Raw genomic sequence first — 19015 nt, 5'->3', positions numbered from 1 at the left:
TGACTTCAGCGGGAAAGAATGTTCTCTCCTTCTGCTCTCTCTATGACTTCCTCCATTTCCCAGACGCCCCTGCCCTCCACCCCACACAGCACAGAGAGCACACACACACACACACACGCCAAATACACAAATTAACTTTAACGAGCTAGCAAATATAGTTTGTGTTATTATACATATTACTTGTACTTTGCATCCTTGTTTTGTGTCTTTTATATTTTTTACTACTTATACACAAATATAAAAGATTTCTGTTTTAAATAAATGCTGTTCATGCTATTTATTTGCACAATTATATAAAATATATTAACAGAGAGAACAGTTCTTTTGAATTGTAATAACATTTCAAAATATTACTGTTTTAGAAGATTTTTACCAAATAAATGCAGCCTTTGTGAGCGTAAGAGAATTTTTAATAAAACATAACAATTTTACTGACTACAAACATTTGAACTGATAATGCCAAATATATAATAAGCAAAATCAATTTAAGTATAAAAGGCTATATTTTAAAAATGTTAAGGGAACCAGAAATATTTATAAATTCAATGGCTATAAAAGGCACTTCTGGTGAAACCCAAAAACTCAGTTTCATTTGAACTTTCAAATGCTGTAAAGGTACTTTGTTTGAGCCGGCTTTTCTCCTCCAAACCCCATTCTGATGCACCAGACTCGAGCCTGGAGGCCAGTATAGTCAGTCATTAATAGCCGCGTTTCCACTGTCGGGCCAAAAGCAGGCGTGCTAGTGCGTGCCAGGGCCAGTCGCGTTTCCACGGTCACTTCCGGGACTTGATTGTGCCTCGTTGCTGCTTCCTCAGGGCCAACGGACCAGGTTTTTTGGCCTGACGAAAACCTTGGGGCTAGAGGAGGGTTTATGAACAAAGGAGGAGTTTCTCCACGTCTGGAGAGCATCATCACTGCAGATCATTTCAGAAAGATAACAGCTTTAACACCAGTATTAAAGACTTTTCTAATAAGTTGAGCTCAAAACTCACTTTCAGTCAGCAGCGAGTGTTTGAAATAACTTTGTCCGATGTGGATTATAATCAACATACAAGGCAGAAATATTTATGAGCAATGCAAAAGACTATGCATGCTAGGCATTAACGTTACCATAGTAAACATGGTAAATGCTACCGCTTGAAGAAATCAGACGTCAGCTCTATCACAACTGTGTATTTATTTAGTAACATATTTTATCTGTCATACGTCTCGCCTCAAGAGTTTAGCTCCACATAGCCTATGTAATAAAAATATTACAATGGTTTTTGTTCGGGATCATTCTTTCTAAAATTTGATGTATATAGACGACTGTAAATACAAATAAACAGAAACAGACTCGAGTGAATAAGACAACTATGTTCATAACGCTTTATTTCTGTGTGACTAATTTTCAATCCTGATAAATTAATTCATTATGATCAATGTATCATCTATTATTGTAAAACATAGATGCTTTTAGATTTAAATATTTAACAAAGCATGCAAACAAACGGCCGCTTTTATCATGTTCATTTTGTGATGGGATTTCGAGACGTTGTTTCTGAGAGGCGTGTAAAGGGCGGGTTTTAGTGAAGTGCAGTGGAGCTTTTGACCCGATGGTGGAAACGCAGTGCTACATTATTTTAGCCTCGGTGCTACAGGTCCGAGGCTATTAGCCCCACCGGGCCCGTTTAAAGCACTGGCTCGACAGTGGAAAAGTGACTATTAATGAGGGTCGATGATGGACCCAGTGGTGATCAAAAAGGAAGAGGCCTATCACCTGCCCCAAACCTTTTTCTCCGATGTGGTAGATAATTATGGGCGGAATTATGGGCATTGCATCGTTTATTTGTGTCAATAAGCATAAACTGCTGTGTGATATACAACTGTGAAAGAAGCCTCTTATGCTCAGCAAAGCTGCAATGATATGATCAAAACTACAGTAAAAACAGCAATATTATAAAATATTACAACTTAAAATAATTTGCTCATGATGGCAAGACTGAATTTTCAGAAGCCATGACTCCAGTCTTCAGTATAACATGATCTTCAGAATTCATTCTAATATGCTGATTTGGTCCTAAAGAAACATTTCTTCTTACGATAAAGTTGTGCTGCTTATTATTAATTACTAAATTAATTTGTTTATTTTATGAGGTAACCGTGATACATTTTCTCAGCATTCTTTGATGAATAGAAAGTTAAACAGAAAAGCATTTATTTGAAACTTATATTTTTTGTAACTGTGTAAAAGTCTACTGACATCTTTAATCAATGCATCCTTGTTGAATAAAATTACTAATGTAGTAGATGTTATCAAAATGCATTAAAGATACTTAAAGTGTATTTAGGTTAATTACTAATGTGTGATGTGTTTTAATGGCTGTTGGTTAATATCATGTATCAGCCGGGTGTGGTGTGCCCTTGAAATATGTGGCATAAAAGCATTTGGAGTATTTGGATTATGGCATTACAAAAGTATTGTTTGCAGAGTATCTGGATCTCTGGAGTGTATTTGTGTTGGACCGTGTTGTGTTTTTATCCTCACACTTCGACTGTGTGTGCTTGTGGGGGATTGTTAGTGGCAGCAGGGGGTTATGGGTAGCCCTTTTGATTCAGATCCGTCAATATGAGGAACTTTTAACCCCACAGACAGCTGAGTGAATCCTAAGGAAGGGAAATCCTGGTTTCATCCTATCAGTCGTGTCCTCAATGATATCAGGAGGACATCTATATTGGAAATGTAAATTATTTCTTTGTTGTTATTTTCTCAACTGTATTCAGTGTTGTAAAAGCTGTAGTGAAGTAAGAAAGACTCCTGAAAGTCATCACAGTTAATGCATCAATACTGATAATGATACTAAAACCATTTTCTCAAAATGTTCTCTCTAACAAATAATGCGTTGTCCTTGAGTAGATGCAGTTTACCTTTAATAGAATAATCATAGATTTGAAATTTGTCATGTGAGTCTGATTTGTTAGTCAAGTATAAAACAAGATCAAATAGAAGCACAGTGTTATGCACAGTGGTATTCATATATTATTTTAATGTTTTAGCAGTTTTAAAACACATTTTAAAACTGTCTTGAGATATCACTGTCCACATGAACTGTAAAATACAAACTTATCAAACTGAACAATGTGTACAGGAAAATATTGAAAAAATATAGCCCATTGGTATTATCTATATGTGGGTCTACTTTCAAAAATGACTGGTCGTTACTTAACATATTTGGAGTGACTCAAAAGTGTGTGGTGTGGGAAATGGAAAACTTGGATTGCAGTTGGAATAGAGTGATTACAGAACATTTCAAATTTAAGAGTTTCTCTGCATTAGTCTCAAATTGTTGGCACTGAGTGAAGTGTTGGTGTGCCTTGGTAGATTTGAAGCAGATTTCGTTCTGGCAAATAATTTTAGTCAGGAGAAGCTGTGTGAAGTAGCTGGTTTTAGGTCTTTTTGTTTGTCCAATAAATCTGCTCTTCAAGTGAACCTTAAACTGCTCGCAGCTTGCTCTCTTTCATGTATAATGACTGGGTTGAAATCACCAGATCGACCCAATTAGCTACATGACAAAACTCAATAACTTATATAAAGCACCTGAAATGAAGCTTTTTAAATGATTCACATTGATCTTTGAAATATTAGCTTGTTGACTGAGCACAGGTGAATCTGTGAGAATCCAGAATTGAACCTGTTTCACACCAATAATGGTGATACTTTGACCTCAACCCTTGGTCTGGACAACACTGTCTCAGGTGACCATTTATTGTCTCAACAGCCAAGATGAGACATACCAATTATATAAAACTCTCTCTTCACGCTTTCTTTAATTCCTTTCCTCTATTCTCTTTCGTTTTCCTCTTCTCTGCCTTTCTTTATTTTCCTTCTCCATTTTTCATCCTTGTGGCACTTTACTTCTCTTTTCCACAGTCCATTTCCCTCTATTTCAATACATCTGTCATACAGCCACACACTACACATGAGAGGTCATAAAAAGAGGAGCACAATACAGGCTGCAAATACGTGTATTTATTGCACATAAAAGAGAATAAACAAGAAAGAGCAAATAGGTAAAACTCAAACTAACAAGTAGAGAGTGTGGTTTGGTTTTATCAGCCCGCGTTTATTATGTCCATTTGTCTGTGTGTGTGTCTTTTTCTTCTTATTCCCTATTTCATTTGGTTGAATTCAGTCTGAGCCCAACATTTGGAAGCACTTCTGGTCCGGGGTGTTTCACACTGAAACACAGCCTTTCCTTCTCCAGAACAGGCTGTTCTCTCTCACTCCATTTCCCTCCCTCGCAACTCTCCGTCTCTCGCATACACATCCACACAAGCACACAGCGCTCTGTTTAGATTCTGTTTATGTTTCCCACACAAAAGCCTCTCTGAACTAGATAGCGTGTTGGTTTCTAGCGCAGTGAGGAGAGAGGAGTGAGAAGCAGGAGGTTTACAGCGATGTAACTCTGCTGTGCAGTGAGAGTTCACTGTGTTCATGTTTGCTCCATCAGGCCTCGGCGCACTGTGGGTGATGAAATGAACACGGGGAAAGCAGATGCTTGGGTCTGGAATGCCTTCCGCAGCCTGAAACAATTTTAGGGTGGAGAGCAACGAACAGCCAGAGAGGGATGTATTGACAGGGCGAACAAGGAGGAATGTGTGATATATGGTGGATTTATACATTCAGTAATGCCTATATGTTTGTGGTGCGAGATTAGACACTTTGCTACTGTAGTATTTTTTTTTTGTTCTATTATAGTATTTATTAATATTTTGAATTAGCTTTTTGGTAACACTTCAGATTATGGAATACACATTCACTATTAACTAAGAGTTTTGTCTAATTACTGCTTATTGATAGTAAGTAAGGTAGTTGTGGTAGTAGTTATGTTTAGATTTTGGGTAGGGTTAAGGAATCTAAAATATGGTCATGCAGAATAAGGTACTGATATGTGCTAAGTACTAATAAACAGACAATTGTCTAGTAATATGCATGCTAATAAGAAACTAGTTAATATTGAATAGTGCTCCATAATCTGAAGTGTTGCCATCTTATTTTTATATTTTCAATTTTCATTTCAATTCTAGTTATTTTCAGTAATTTGTTTTTTCTACATAGCTTTAACTTTCATATTTCAGTTTTAGTATTTCTAGTAGCTTGTTTCAGTTAGTTGCCAAGGAAACATTTCAAGTCTACGTTTAGTTTTTTCTAGTTTTAAGGTTTAAGTTTAAGTTGGAATTTTTAATTTTAAGTTATGTTTTATTTCAGATTCTGATTCAAGTTTTTGCAGTTTTAGTTGACAATAACAGTTGTGCAATAACAGAGAAATTTTTTTCTCAACTTCAAACAATTTCTTAGAAAATATTAAAGGATTAATACACCTAAAATGAGAATTCTGTCATCATTTACATACCCTCATAGAGTGCAGCTATGACAAATGGGGACTGGAGCTATCAAGCTTCAGAAAGTTGTGCCCTTTATTTAATGTCTTTGAAACCGTACAATAGTCTTAAGTAACCGACAGAAATACGAGTCATTATCCAGTGAAAATCTTGCTCTAGCTACGCTTGATGCATTCATGAGTGAAGTGGCGATGCTGATTTCCAGACAAATCATTTTGGGTATAATCTTTAGAATGTAGAATTTGATCCAGTTTAAACTTTTACATGACTCAGTTATTCATTTTTGCATTTGAGAGATTCATTCAAAATCAGTTTGAATGATTCACATCCATATTAAGTGTGACAGCATTAAAAAGAAATGAACGGTTCATTCTTCAAAATAGTTTCTTTTGAGTTCTGCAGATGAAATAAAGTCAGACAGGTTTAATGCAACTTGAGGGCGAATAAATGATGGCAGAATTTGAATTTTTAGGTGAACTGTCCCTTTAAAAGGAATTAGATGAAAGCTGTTTGCTGTGTTGTCAACATAAAGCTGCATTAAGAAAAAATTATAAATCTCTGTTTAATATAAAATTGAAATTAAACCGGCTTAGCCATAATCTCGAAAAAATTAAGCATAATGCTATTGTGTCAACATCTTCAGCGATTAAAAATATAATTTGCCTGCTACGTTTACTTATCTATTAATTTCTGTTGCCGGCCACAAACCGAGATAGCTAGCTTAGCATACACCCGTCACCTCCGCCCGCTTCGCCTGTGAGGCTGTCGCTTTTGAAATAACAACCCTTTTTCAGCTACACTCAATCACCCACACACATACACACACACACAGACACACCAACCCAATCTCTCTCTTTCCCCCCGCTTGCCTGCTCTCCCACTCTCCCTATTTCTTGCTCGTTCTCTCTCCTCCATCCACCGCCCCTCCCGTTCAGCTTCTATAATTCAAACCCTGTCAGCCCTGTTCCAGACTGCTGGCGCCAGGCTCTCTCTCCAGGAAAAAAAGAAAAAGAGAGCGGGGAAAAAAAAGCAAAGGCAGAAAAAAAGCTCTTTGAGGGACAAAGCCGACAGAGCCACACACACACATACACACAGGCCGAAAAGCAGAATGAAGTTTTTTTTTGGTAACCAAAAAAAAGGAGGCAGCTGTGGGTGGACTTTTCAGGACCCAATATTTTTCCACTTTTTAACTCCCTTCGTTTTCCCTTTTGTTTTAATCTTTCTCTCTCACTCCATTCCCCTCTGTTGCTCACACTCTTTGATCTTTCCACTGCCTTAACTGGACACTGCCATAAAACCCCACTCTGTGATATTTTCTTAGCTAGTTTTATTGACCTTTTAAAATGAGTTACAACATGGACAACTTAAGCGAATGTTTCAAACTTGGACCAAACTTTCATTTTTCCACGTTTAATTTTGCAAATTCAGGCTTTGGCAAATAATATGGAGAGAGAGAGAGAGAGAAAGGTCCAAAAGTTAAATGCAGGACCTGCCACTGCTTGTCAGAATTTAAACTGGGCTAAATATAGCCCTTGAGACCAAACCCATCTATTTCGGGTCTTAATGAGCAGTCTAGTCATGTGACGCAAACAGGCAGAAATGACAGGCATCGTCTGCAACTCAAGCGTTCCCTCGCTCCTCAGCAGATTCTCCCACACTTGCACAAACTCATTTTTGTCCTCCACAGGTGTGTGTGACACAAACACACTCTTGTTTATTTTAAAAGGCAGAGTATCCCAAAAGATTCTAGTCCTTCATAACATCCACTGTACACGAAACACAAACTTGAGGTTGGAAATGCGTGTTGATGATTCTTTCTGGAACAATAAGTGACTTTGACTACCACTTCTTCTGACTTTCTTTATCTGCCCTCACACAGACCAATGCTTCTGCGGGACAGGACAGAATGACCCCTATGTGTCCTGCTCAGAGACAGAGCTCCCGTGAGACATGAGAGAGGATGAATACTCTCTCCTTGCACCACGCCGGCTCCCCAGCCCACCCTGTTTTCTCTTCATCGCCTGGATGGAGTCTGAGGCGGCCACAAGCACCGGCTGCAGCAGTAATTGGAACATAATGGAACGTTTTTGCCAACTGAACTGAACCCTTTGCCCCTATCACCCTCTGAACCGCTCCAAAATAGGCCCACACTCCACAGCCTACTGTGCGCACACACACACCTCCTCTCAGTGCTGATTGAACACTTTGGCAGGCACCATACAAGCATATCACACACACTGTACACCAAAAACTGAGACACACATATATGCTTTTCAGAGTTTTTTTCTAAACTCTATTTCAAGAGTTCTACAAAAGATGCCACGAAATACTGTACATTATGAGATGATATTCACTACTGGGACTGAGTGAAAATTATGTTAAATTATGTTAATTTTTAATGATAAATAAATAAAACCCAATTAATTTTTATTTATTAAAAAGAAAATCTCCTTTAAAGTTGTCCAAATGTATTTTTCAGCAATGCATATTACAAATCAAAAAATAGAATTTGTTAGTTGAAAGTTGTGGTAGGAAATTGACAAAATATCTTCATGGAACATGATCTTTACTGAATATACTAATGTTTTTTGCCATAAAAGACCCATGCAATGTATTTTTTTGGCTATTGCTAAAAATATACCCCAGTGACTTAAGACCAGGGTCACATATATCAAAATGGAACCGAGTGTATCCTGACCTCTTCAAGTGTCCCACCAACAGCAGCTGAGCGAGAGGTGACAGGAGATCAAGCCTCATCTGGCTCCACCCCTGCCCTCAATGTCAGTTACCCATCATCCCATCAAACTTAGATTACCCTTTCACTGCTGGCTTGTGCAGATATTCTCTCACACCCGTCTCAAAATGGGGTCCAAACTCTACAGCCTAAATTGAGTTGGCCTGCACGGATGTACCCCATTACAGTCACTTCATTTGTAAATTGGCTTTTACATGGAGTGTATCCCAGCTGAGCCTCACCCTGCCCATCTCCCTAAAGGACCCCAGTCTCAGACTGGCCACTACAGCACTCAGTCAATCAGGGAATTCACCAGGGACCCCAAATCACCTCTTTCTGCCTGTCTGTCTGTGTTTTGCTTGTACTCTTTCCCTCAAGGCACAAACAGGTACATAAAGGCGGTTTTGATTCAGAGGCCACTACAGTGTACTGTATTTTGCCAAATCAGGTTTTTTTTTTCAACACTGTAGGGGCAGTTTACTAAGAATGAACTGTGTTATTTATTTACATGCAATGTCGGTGTTTTAACAGGAAATTATGCAAATAAGGCAATGGCACAAACTGAAAAAGTATTGTTGAATGCAATTCGCACTGTACAATTTAAATCTTGCATATCAGTTTTGAGTGCTTGGTTGCAGATGATGATGCAGATTACCATAATCTGACAAATTTCACTGGGACTGTACAGCACTGCAATCCAAGCATCTGAATCAGAAAAAAATATTTAGACAAATACATTCCAAATCCTAATACAATTATTAACAAATATAAGCGTCAAATATAAATGCATAACAATTACAAATAAACAATATATATATATATATATATATATATATATATATATATATATATATATATATATATATATATATATATATATATATACACACTACAGCTCAAAAGTTTTTAGTTTAAAAAAAATGTTTATTCAAGAACGCATTAAATTGATTAAAACTGACAGTAAAGACTTACTATGTTACAAAAGATTACTGTTTCAAATAAACGCTGTTCTTTTGAACTTTCTATTCAACATATATTAAGCAGCACTGGTTTTCAACATCGCTAATAACAGGAAATCAGCACCAAATCAGATTATTAATGATTTCTGAGAGATCATGTGATACTGAAGACTGGAGTAACGGATGCTGAAAATTCAGCTTTGCCATTACATAAATAAATTACACAAGAAAGTTATTTTAAATTGTAATAATATTTCATAATATTGCTGTATTTTTGATCATACAAATGTAGTAATGGTGAGCATGAGAGACTTCAAACATTTAAATAGTACTGTGCATGTGGAAAACATTTAAGATGCTGCCAATACATTCAGATATCCAATTGTTCAAATACTTAAAAAATAAATAAATTACTTTTCTTTGAAATAATTTACTACCTTACATACCTTTATTGTATGGCTGGGGGGAAAAAAATGACTTTTGTAATTGAGTTGCAAATCAAGTAACATGGAAATGACTATGGAAGACTCCAAATCCAAACAGATTTAAGAAACCATTTTAAGTCAAACACAAGATTAGAATACAAAGAAACAATACACTGAATTACTGGTGCGCTTATTAAGCTATCATCAAAGCTATTATATAGATATTGCCTGTGATTACAAGTGTTCAATCTATTCTTTTATATGTTAACATTACACGCATTACTTTGAGTCGCACTAAAATATCTTTATTCTTTTTTAAATTATGAAATGATATAAATGATGAATCTCTCTTATGCACACGCACACACACAGTCTCTTTGTTGACAATTACTATTTCTCTATTAAACAGTTCACCTGCAGCCTCAAATCTATTATACTTTCCTCTGGACAATTTCAAACACACCACATTTATTGTCCATCTAGCCCTTTGGCTTTGGACAGTCTGGTTCCAGCTCCGCCGTAGCACTTAATAACCAAGAAGGCCAAACATGAGGGCCAGTTGGCTCAGCCCCCACCCACAGGCCCCTGGACTAACCCACAGGCCTCTCTGTCTGCTGCTGAGCTTTGGAAACAGCTGTGCAGTCATAACAGAGTGTGTGCCCAGACTCAACTCATGTTTTTTGTTGCTTCAAAGGCAATCTGATACACCATCCCTTGAAACACGCAGACACAGTCACACGCACATACTTGCCCCCACGTATGTACACAGTGTGCAAAACAGTGCTAAGATGAAATGTTCAGGATACTCTTCTGTCCTGTCAAAATCTAAAACCACATAGTTAAGAGAAATTCTTTTTATCCAAGGATAATTTACAAGATTAAGCAGCATAACACTAACAGGACAACACGGTTTCATTAGAAAATTTTCCTACATACATTTTTAACTTCAAAACATACCTATACATATAACTTATTGCAGTTTCTGACTTAAATGAACACTTGTGACAGGAAAACAACAACGGATAATCCTTTTCAAACTAATTATGTTTACAGGGACTGGGGCTGGTTGCACCAACTGTACGCAAGTTACAAGTTAACCTAATTTTGACATAAATGGGCACTAAATTACAACTTACGCAGACAACATTTTTTTTTTTTTGTTTGCAACATTACTCTTAGTTGAACCATAACTCTATATACACTATATATTTACAGCCGCATCCGGTCAGGAGTAATGGCTGGAAAAAAATAGCAGACTGAGTGAATTGCATCAATATGCTTTTCTTTTACCCAACAACCTTCAATCCTTTCGACATATATGATGTTTCTGGCATTTACATATAGTTATGTAACATATTATTTACATATAAAAATAGCTTACCTATAGGTTAATGTCATTCATGATTAAGTAGTACAGTCTTCAATGAAAATGTATTTTTTGTTAGTTGTGTGAGGCAAAAGAAGTTAGAATGAAGGATACATTTTAATTCACAGCATTTAAACAAGTTCGGCTTATGTATTTGAAGGCTTCTATTTCATCATTTAGGGTAAGCAACATATTATGCATACTTTATGTAGAGCTTACGAACTACTAGCTACGTCCTGCTTTAAAAGCAACTGAATAATATATAGATGTAATTACAAACTAGCTAGTAGTTACTGATCGTCTAGTGATGACTTAACATTCTAATTTAAATAACAACTTTCTAATAGCCGGTTAAACCCTATAGATCATCAATTAATTAAGACTTATTCTTGCAAGGTTCCTAGCACAGTTCTATGTTATGACCTCAAAATGCTTTTACCATAGTGGATGATTTGTAAACCTTTTTTTTGTTTGTTTTTTTTTTTTTTACATCTGACAATAAAAAAACTCAAAGATTTGTAGACGCAAGCTATAATGGCATGAATGCATGCAATTATGTTTTTATCTCAGGTTTGCTTTTGTTAACACTATTGGTTAGGTTTAGTGTAGTAGTGCGATAGAGCATTAACCTTTTAGCACCACTCACCAGTCATTTCATTACAACCAACATATTGAAATTGCAAAAATGTTCTGAGTTTTATGTTAATCTGTTATGAAAATGCTTTCTGCCACTCACTGGTCAATTCACTTCAAAAAGTGTTGCAAAACCTGCAATAAGCAACGAAATGTCCAACATGTCACCACAGGTGTTTTTTTCAATGAGCCTGGTTTGAAACTGGAACAGGATACATGAAAAGCTAGGATATCAAAAATCTAACATTGCATCTGGCGAGTAAAAACATAACATTTAGAGACAGTCATGGAAAAAAAAGGTGTGTGCCTGTGACTTTTTTTTTTTAAATGATAGGAAAATGACATGAAATTGGTGAGATTACTTTGTTAATTGTAAGTGCACTTTTAAAGGCTGATTCATACCTTACAGGACTTCTGTTGACTCCTAATAATTTTCAAATATGTTTAATTGGTTTCCATTAGCTCGAGTTCATTAACTGCAGGTAACTCATATTAGATAAGCTGGTGTGAGTTTCAAAGCCTTGACAGTTTCATAGAAACAAAGCCACCGCTGACAATTAGAAAAGATACCAAAAATGTGACGTTCCTCTCTGAGGGAAGGCACCCTGGTTGCTTTCTGCAGAGAGAATGAGTAGATTAATAATTATGACCAGCAATAGTGAAATGTACTCTAAAGATCCTTATATCAGGGGGAAAAAACAATATTACAATACAGTATTTTAAGCTACTACCTTATGAGGAATAAATAACATATTTTGTTAACTTTTGACAAAATACACCAAGTATGGATTAATTTAAATTACATTATGTAAACAAACTGTTTTATATCCAATGTGTCTTTAAACCCATTTGTAACTTCTTAATTACACTGATACATAATTGCACACTTACAGCTAGAATGATCATTATGAAAAAGAAGCATGTCTTCATCAAGTTGGTAAGAATGGAAGAAACTGCAATGCACAATATGGTGGCTCCAAGGCAGCTCTGGTGATGCAAGTCCCACTTTATAACTAAAAGAGCCAATCACCAATTGGTTTCATCACTGCAGCAATAATTGGAGGCCTTAATTAACAGAAACCTGAGACTCATGCTTAGGATTGTACATGTGCATCGGCAGGACTGACCTTAAATATCCGCTTGAGAGCTACTTGACTGTACTAAAAATGAGAAACAAAGTTTCAAATCTGCAATCAAATTTGACATCGACTATCCCATCAATATGTTATTTAAATTTGAGTTGAGCCAGCTGTTATTTCCCATTCAAATAGGTAAGAGTTGGTCATTCTCACCCAAAATAGCTGTCCGGAGGCTTTGCAAATATGGCCACAGAGTCAGTTGAATTTTCTTGACAGGGACTTTGTTTAAAACTAGTTTTACCATCATTAGTGTATCCCTGATGTCACCTTCTACAATTAATTTCACCCAATGAAGCGGCCTTTTCAATTAAGGTTTAAGATTTAGGACACACTTCTTCTGTCAAACCGATTGGTTAAACTTGTGCAAATGCGCCTAAATGTCAGTGTTAATCTCTAATGAACAAACCAAAGACAAACTGCTAGTTTAAACAAAGCGAAACGCTGGTAGAAGCAGCATGCTAGGCTTTCTTTTGCGCACTCCTTCTCTCCCTCCCCCAGCAAGTTGAACACATAGGCAGAGAAAGGGAGAGATAGAGCGAAATACAGAGAACGCAAGCACACAAAGGCAGGCGCTAGCTTTCCATCGCTGGCTTACTAATCGGCTCCTTTGTTGTGCTCGATGCATGCCTGTCCCTGTCACATGACCACGTTTCCATGGCTACCGAGGTCTGAGTAATCATTTGCGCAATGACCTTTATTCCCTTGAGGGAAGAGGAGGGGGAGGTTAGAATGAAAGCAGAGCCAGCAAAAGCAGGGAGAGGCGGAGGGAGGAAGGGAGGGGGGAGAACTGGTGAGCAGCAGAGCGAGGCAGTGGGGACCTAGACAAGAAAAAGAGGAGAAGGAAAAAAGCAAACTGATTTTCTCTTAGCAGTACTGAGAAGAATCCATTGGGCTTGGTTAGATAACGAACAGAGTGCGCAAAAACAGGCTGAGAGAGAGAGGAGGGAATGAGGGATGCAGCGGCGCTGGAAGAGATAGCTAGAGATAGAGATAGAGATGAGCCGACTGTGGGAGAAGAGGAATGAGCTTTGCACTCAAGCCGCTTGAATGAATGAACCTTATAAACCAACGGCAGCCTCCCTCTGGTCTGACGGTTCCCACATTGAAGAAAAACACACTAGCTGCTATTGCAGATGCGATGCCAAGCCAGCGCTGGACATGGTTCGAGCACAAGACTAATAGTCCACCATTGACTGCACAAACTCTTGTCACGATAATCACTTCTGAAATCTCCCACACATGAACGTTATGGCCGAGAGATGAATAATGGTAATGGTGGAAAGTACATGCTAAATGGTTATTGCTGATGAGCACCTTTGTTTACATCTACTCTTCAGTTATGCTGTAGCCGTCACACAGAATGAGCCCGGCACAGATGACACATGCTGACAGTCTAAGCTCAGTCATGTTTGGGTCACTGAGTTTCTCATTCGTTTTCTCTTTTTCGATTAGTTGTTTCTGCTTTGCCCTTTTCTGATGAGTATTATGCTAATGCTTTTGTGAGATAATTCAGTTGGCTGCTCTCTTTGCACACGCAGATTCAAGAGGACATCTCCTATTGTCTCTCTGAAATTAGTTTTTGTATGTTTACTGTATGGAGAGTTTATGAACATAAACACAGCTTTTTATCAAGGTTAGAAGTGTTCATTTATTTCTAAGAGATCCTAATTTTGCATTATGTAATCACTTCTTATAATTTAAGTTTCAGTGACCTGAACCCGGCTACAATTCACACTCCTTCCTTAAGGGGGCAGTAGGCCACTTTTCTGACAGCTCTCTTAATGGTCCTTTGAGCCAGTGGAGAAGAGAAAGGAGGATGTAGTAAATGTTTGTTGTTGTTGCTGCTGTAAGGGCTGTAGTTTCTCTATGATGTGAGAAAGTTACAATCAATATGCATTTTGCTTTTACCAGATTTGAATTTTAAACACAGATTTACGTTTATCTTCAAAAAGAAAACAGAAAATAGAACCTCATTTACTCACTCTTATGTCGTGGCTTTCCTTGTATAGACAAACACAGTTAAATCATTTATCTTTTGTGTTGTGCAGAGAAAGAAAGTCATAAAGATTTGGAATGACACAGGAGTGGGTACATTATAGTTTTTTATATTTGAGTAAACTATTCTTTTTAGGCAGTCAGGCATAGTAAGTTTAATTTTCCAAGACTTTATGAAAATTGTTGTTGTGGTTGTATTTCAAGAACACAGAAGGAAATGGAACCACTTTGTTGTTTTCTGTAGAGTTTTGACTGCTGATATTAAGCAGACCATTGTGCCGTTCAGCCTTCGGCAAGGACACCTTCACTGAGACCATAGATATAAAAGAATTCACCATGTAGACGTCAGGAGAATGAATAGCACTTTCCTTGAACACCCATCAGACACAATATGCACATGGCAAAACACGTATACATACACTCTTTCTCTTTCTTCAGGCCAAGCGCCAGAGTGGGGGCTGGCCGAACAATGGTTTTGTATGTATAATAGTCTAACTCATAGTGTAAAATAGTCTAACTGATTGCTTTTAGATGGAAAAGCTGCCCATAAGTCCTGGTCTAGGATATCTTTTCTTTGTAACATCAGCATAACGAAATCGATTTGGCAAACAATCCAGTGTATCTGCCCTTCTGTTTTGGAAAGCTTCAAATGATTTTACAATTTTTGGAGAAGGGAGCAAAGCAGCCAATCACAGACATGTTTGCTGATTTCTACAATGAAATGGCAAATCAGATGTGTTTAGGTTGGAATCCACGCACTCACCTCTTTTTGTACAGTGCGGAGTTCTGTCATGCTTAAAGTGTATTAAAGTGTTTGTTATTGTAAAATGTTACCCAAATAATTTATTTTAAGCATTCACTTGAAACTAAGCGCAACCTCTACCCCCACCCCCAATTCGGCCCCCCCCCAAGAAATATAAAAGACACCCCAAGTCGTGTGTCCTGGCACTGGGCCTTCTTTCTTGCTCTCTATAGTGCTTCTTGACAAACACATGCGCATTTTCTGCATACATACACAAACAACAACCATCCACTCTCTTTAATACAAATCACACAGACAGACACACACACACACACACACACACCTCAACACCATACTCTGCCTATCTAAAATGACACACCAGCCAGCTGGGACACTCAGTAAAGTAGAGAGAGAGAGAGAGAGAGAGAGAGAGAGAAGGAGGGGAGAATATTGGGCAGGAAGTAGGGTGTTTGATGGGGTCGGCAAGACCGTTAATCACAGAAATGGTTCTGTTAGCCATGACAGTTGAATCCACAGCAAAGCACACAAGACGACGCTGGCACACACATGATGTCATCCTTCTTTCCAGATCCCCTGGATTAATATTCCAATAACAGGAGAGAAGAGCTGGCTGAAGGTTGAGACGACATCCCTCCGTGCATTACTCGCCGTTTCACCACATGACCCGGGCAACCCGGCGCTCTCATGGCTTGGCGTTCTACACAGTGATGGGCTTTTCATTGCCAGTGTACAATATCAAATACAGACTTTGCTGAACTGTTTCTTGTAGATGTAAGTTGCATCTTTATAGCTATTGGTATAGGTAAGTAGCTTTTTGGTGTATATACATGTGTGATTTCTTTTATGACTTTTTTTTTTTTTTTTAGTTATAACCACACCTGATTATATTTGGTCTGAATAAGGAACCATTATTTACTGTGTTGAGGGTAAGCTCACCTGAAGGCCACCCCTCCACCAGCACATTAGCTGTGTTCTCCCCCATCCACGCTTCCCCTGCAGCTGTCGACCCCCGACCTCCTGATCAAATCAATAGCTCTCCTCTTAGGCCTTCTGCTGGCAGGCAATTGCTATAGTCTACGTTTCCTCACCTAGACAAAAGCTAACCAGGAGAGATTAATACTTTAATCCAGTGCAAGTCCTTTAGTGCAAATATAACTACAGTACACACATATGTATTATTTTTTTTTCTTTGAATAAATGAATACTTTCATTTTGTAAGAACTTGTTACTTTGAACTAATGAGTAAAATGCTAATAATAAGAAGATGTTTTCTTGAGAAAAAAAGCATATTAGAATGATTTCTAATTTTTTTTACATTGTAATAGTATTTCTCACTAATATAGTTTTTACTGTATTATGATCAAATAAATGCTGCCTATATATATATATATATATATATATATATATATGACTCATGGTATGTCATTCAAACAGCTGTTTGTCTGTTGGACCAGTTGCTCTTTGACACCAGACAAGGTCACATGCATAAAAAGCAGGATCTCCCTGACTGAGGGATCCATGTTAAAGGACTATGAGGAGCTGACGAAGGTTAACTGATTATGTGGGGGTGTGTTCATGAGGAAAAAAGAGAGAAATAGTTATGTAAAGAGAGAGAAAAGAGAAATAACTTATTCTGTTCCCTATGCTTTCGGTTTAAAAACAGAGCCTCCATTGTGTCACTATAGCTTCTGGCAAGAGTTGGAGCTCTAGTCTATGACTGACAATGAAAGGGCCTTAGAGCCGTATGAAGTTCAAGCTGGAGCTCTGTGTATGTGTTCGTGCCTCCCTGTATGCTGGGGGAGGTGGTGGGGCTGGTTCAGACACCAGTGCTACATGATTCACTCTACAAGACATCTGGCAAAACTGAGCAATTTGGCTGTGTATGCCTGGTTTCCCAGCAACTGTGGCCCAGTTCAAGAAGCCACAGCTAAAGGAGGAGATGAAATAGGCTTTTGGTTTTACTCCAAGAAGGTAACAGAGTGGATCTGGTCCTGTGATTTAAAGAAACACTTGTCATTAACTAAATTCAATTAAGGCTGAGGCTGCATCTGACAATATCAAGCCAGTCTCCTTACATCTATTTCCTTTGAGGTAAAACCAAACAAAACTTACCAAATATCACTGACAACAAATGATGCTTACCAGCCTTTCTTCCTTGCTTGTGGTGTTGTTGGATACCACTGCAAACATCTATCCTTGAACATGGTGTTGTTTGTGTTTGTGTTTCCTAAAGTTCGGCCAACAATATAGGGTTGTGCCAATAGATGATAGTATTGTAGATTGACATTGTCGGAGATATCGCCTTTTGCTGATGTCGTTGACGATATAAAGGCGATAAAAATAATAATTATAATTGTCATAGGTGAGATATATATAGTATAAGCATTTCAGTGAAAAGCTCAAATGAACATTAACTACAGAATTTCTGTCCCTTTTTTGTTGAATGACAGTAGTAAGTCCAAGGGCCCAATTTTAACGATCATGTTCTTCAGCATAATTTGAGATGATCTGAAGAGCATAATGTGCTTCAATTAAAGAAAGAACATCTGACATCGGTACAGTCACAAGGTACATGTCAATTTTTTAACCTAGCTTTGTTTATTTCCAACAAAGTTTAAATTAGATTCTTTCAATGACGTTTGCCCCCTATGTCTACATTATCAAACTCATCTGTAAACTGCTTAGAAAGTGAAACTGAAAAGAGATTTCTATTCCACTAGAAAGGAAGAAAAGAAAAATTGAAAAAATGGGGTTTAAAGAATGAAACAGTCAGTCCATCCATCTGGCAAGCTAAATCTGGTACCACCCTCTATCCGTCTTTTGACCACAGCTGTTTAACCCCCCCAACCCCCCCCCCCCCCCCCGCCTTCCAATCACTTGCACACGTACACGTACACGCTCACACACTAAGACCCCCCGTCTAGTCACCACCCAACACTGTCTCAGTGAGATAAAGCAGTCATTGACAGCCACGTGTCTCAGTGTTGAAGTCTGTGTACGGGCCAAGTGTCCAGACAGCTGACCAGACATCAGTCTGTCAAACCAGCCAGCAGACATACATACATGCAGCTCAAAGGGACATAATGAACCAGGATTAGCAATGGATTTCTCCCAGACACTCTTATACAGTGATGATGCTGGTGACTAATCCAGACGCGCTCTGTGCATTTCCACCATAGAGAAGGTTGCTCTGGGCCAGTTGATATACGTGCTGTTTATTATTAGTACTGTTTATTATCATGCAGCACAGCTACTTCAGCCATTTTATTTTCTCTATCCATCTAAAAGACTAGTGGCTAGTCTAAAAGACTTGGCTAGTGTTCTTTTGAAGTTGCTTTCAATGGGAGCGCCACATTTTTTTAAACGCGGGGCCGAGAGCTGATCAATGTTCAACTTTGGGTAAAACGCAGCGCTTATCACTGTCTTTTTAGTCTTCAAACCAATCACAGCGGAGGAGGGGCGGGACTAATACCAACCAACCATAACACCCTGCTTGTTCTACGACTGAACTGAACAACAATGGAGAAGTTAATATTGCTTGTCTCCGAGTATTTACTTCTTTACCAGATGGAATTGCCAGACTACCATATTAACGTTATGAAAACTAAGGCTTGGAGAA

The 19015-nt window shown here is 38.0% G+C and overlaps 1 long non-coding RNA gene across 3 annotated transcripts; it reads right to left on the bottom strand.

Annotated features, from left to right (window-relative positions):
• Positions 1 to 7987: 7987 nt before the first annotated feature.
• Positions 7988 to 13602, bottom strand: LOC128007057 (uncharacterized). 3 transcript variants are annotated; one of them, XR_008179163.1, is made up of 6 exons: positions 12792 to 13602; positions 12627 to 12659; positions 12391 to 12512; positions 12070 to 12115; positions 10248 to 10325; positions 7988 to 8821 (listed from the first exon to the last, which is right to left on the bottom strand). It is a non-coding gene; the product is annotated as an uncharacterized LOC128007057 (long non-coding RNA). The 3 variants fall into 3 exon arrangements; XR_008179162.1 differs by lacking the exon at positions 7988 to 8821 and having other exon boundaries at positions 9018 to 10325; XR_008179160.1 differs by lacking the exons at positions 7988 to 8821; positions 10248 to 10325 and having other exon boundaries at positions 11928 to 12115.
• Between the last annotated feature and the right edge of the window lie 5413 nt (positions 13603 to 19015).

The sequence above is a fragment of the Carassius gibelio genome, chromosome A5, assembly GCF_023724105.1.
Source record: "Carassius gibelio isolate Cgi1373 ecotype wild population from Czech Republic chromosome A5, carGib1.2-hapl.c, whole genome shotgun sequence".
NCBI lineage: Eukaryota > Metazoa > Chordata > Actinopteri > Cypriniformes > Cyprinidae > Carassius > Carassius gibelio.
This window is presented reverse-complemented; position numbering and strand designations above follow the sequence as displayed.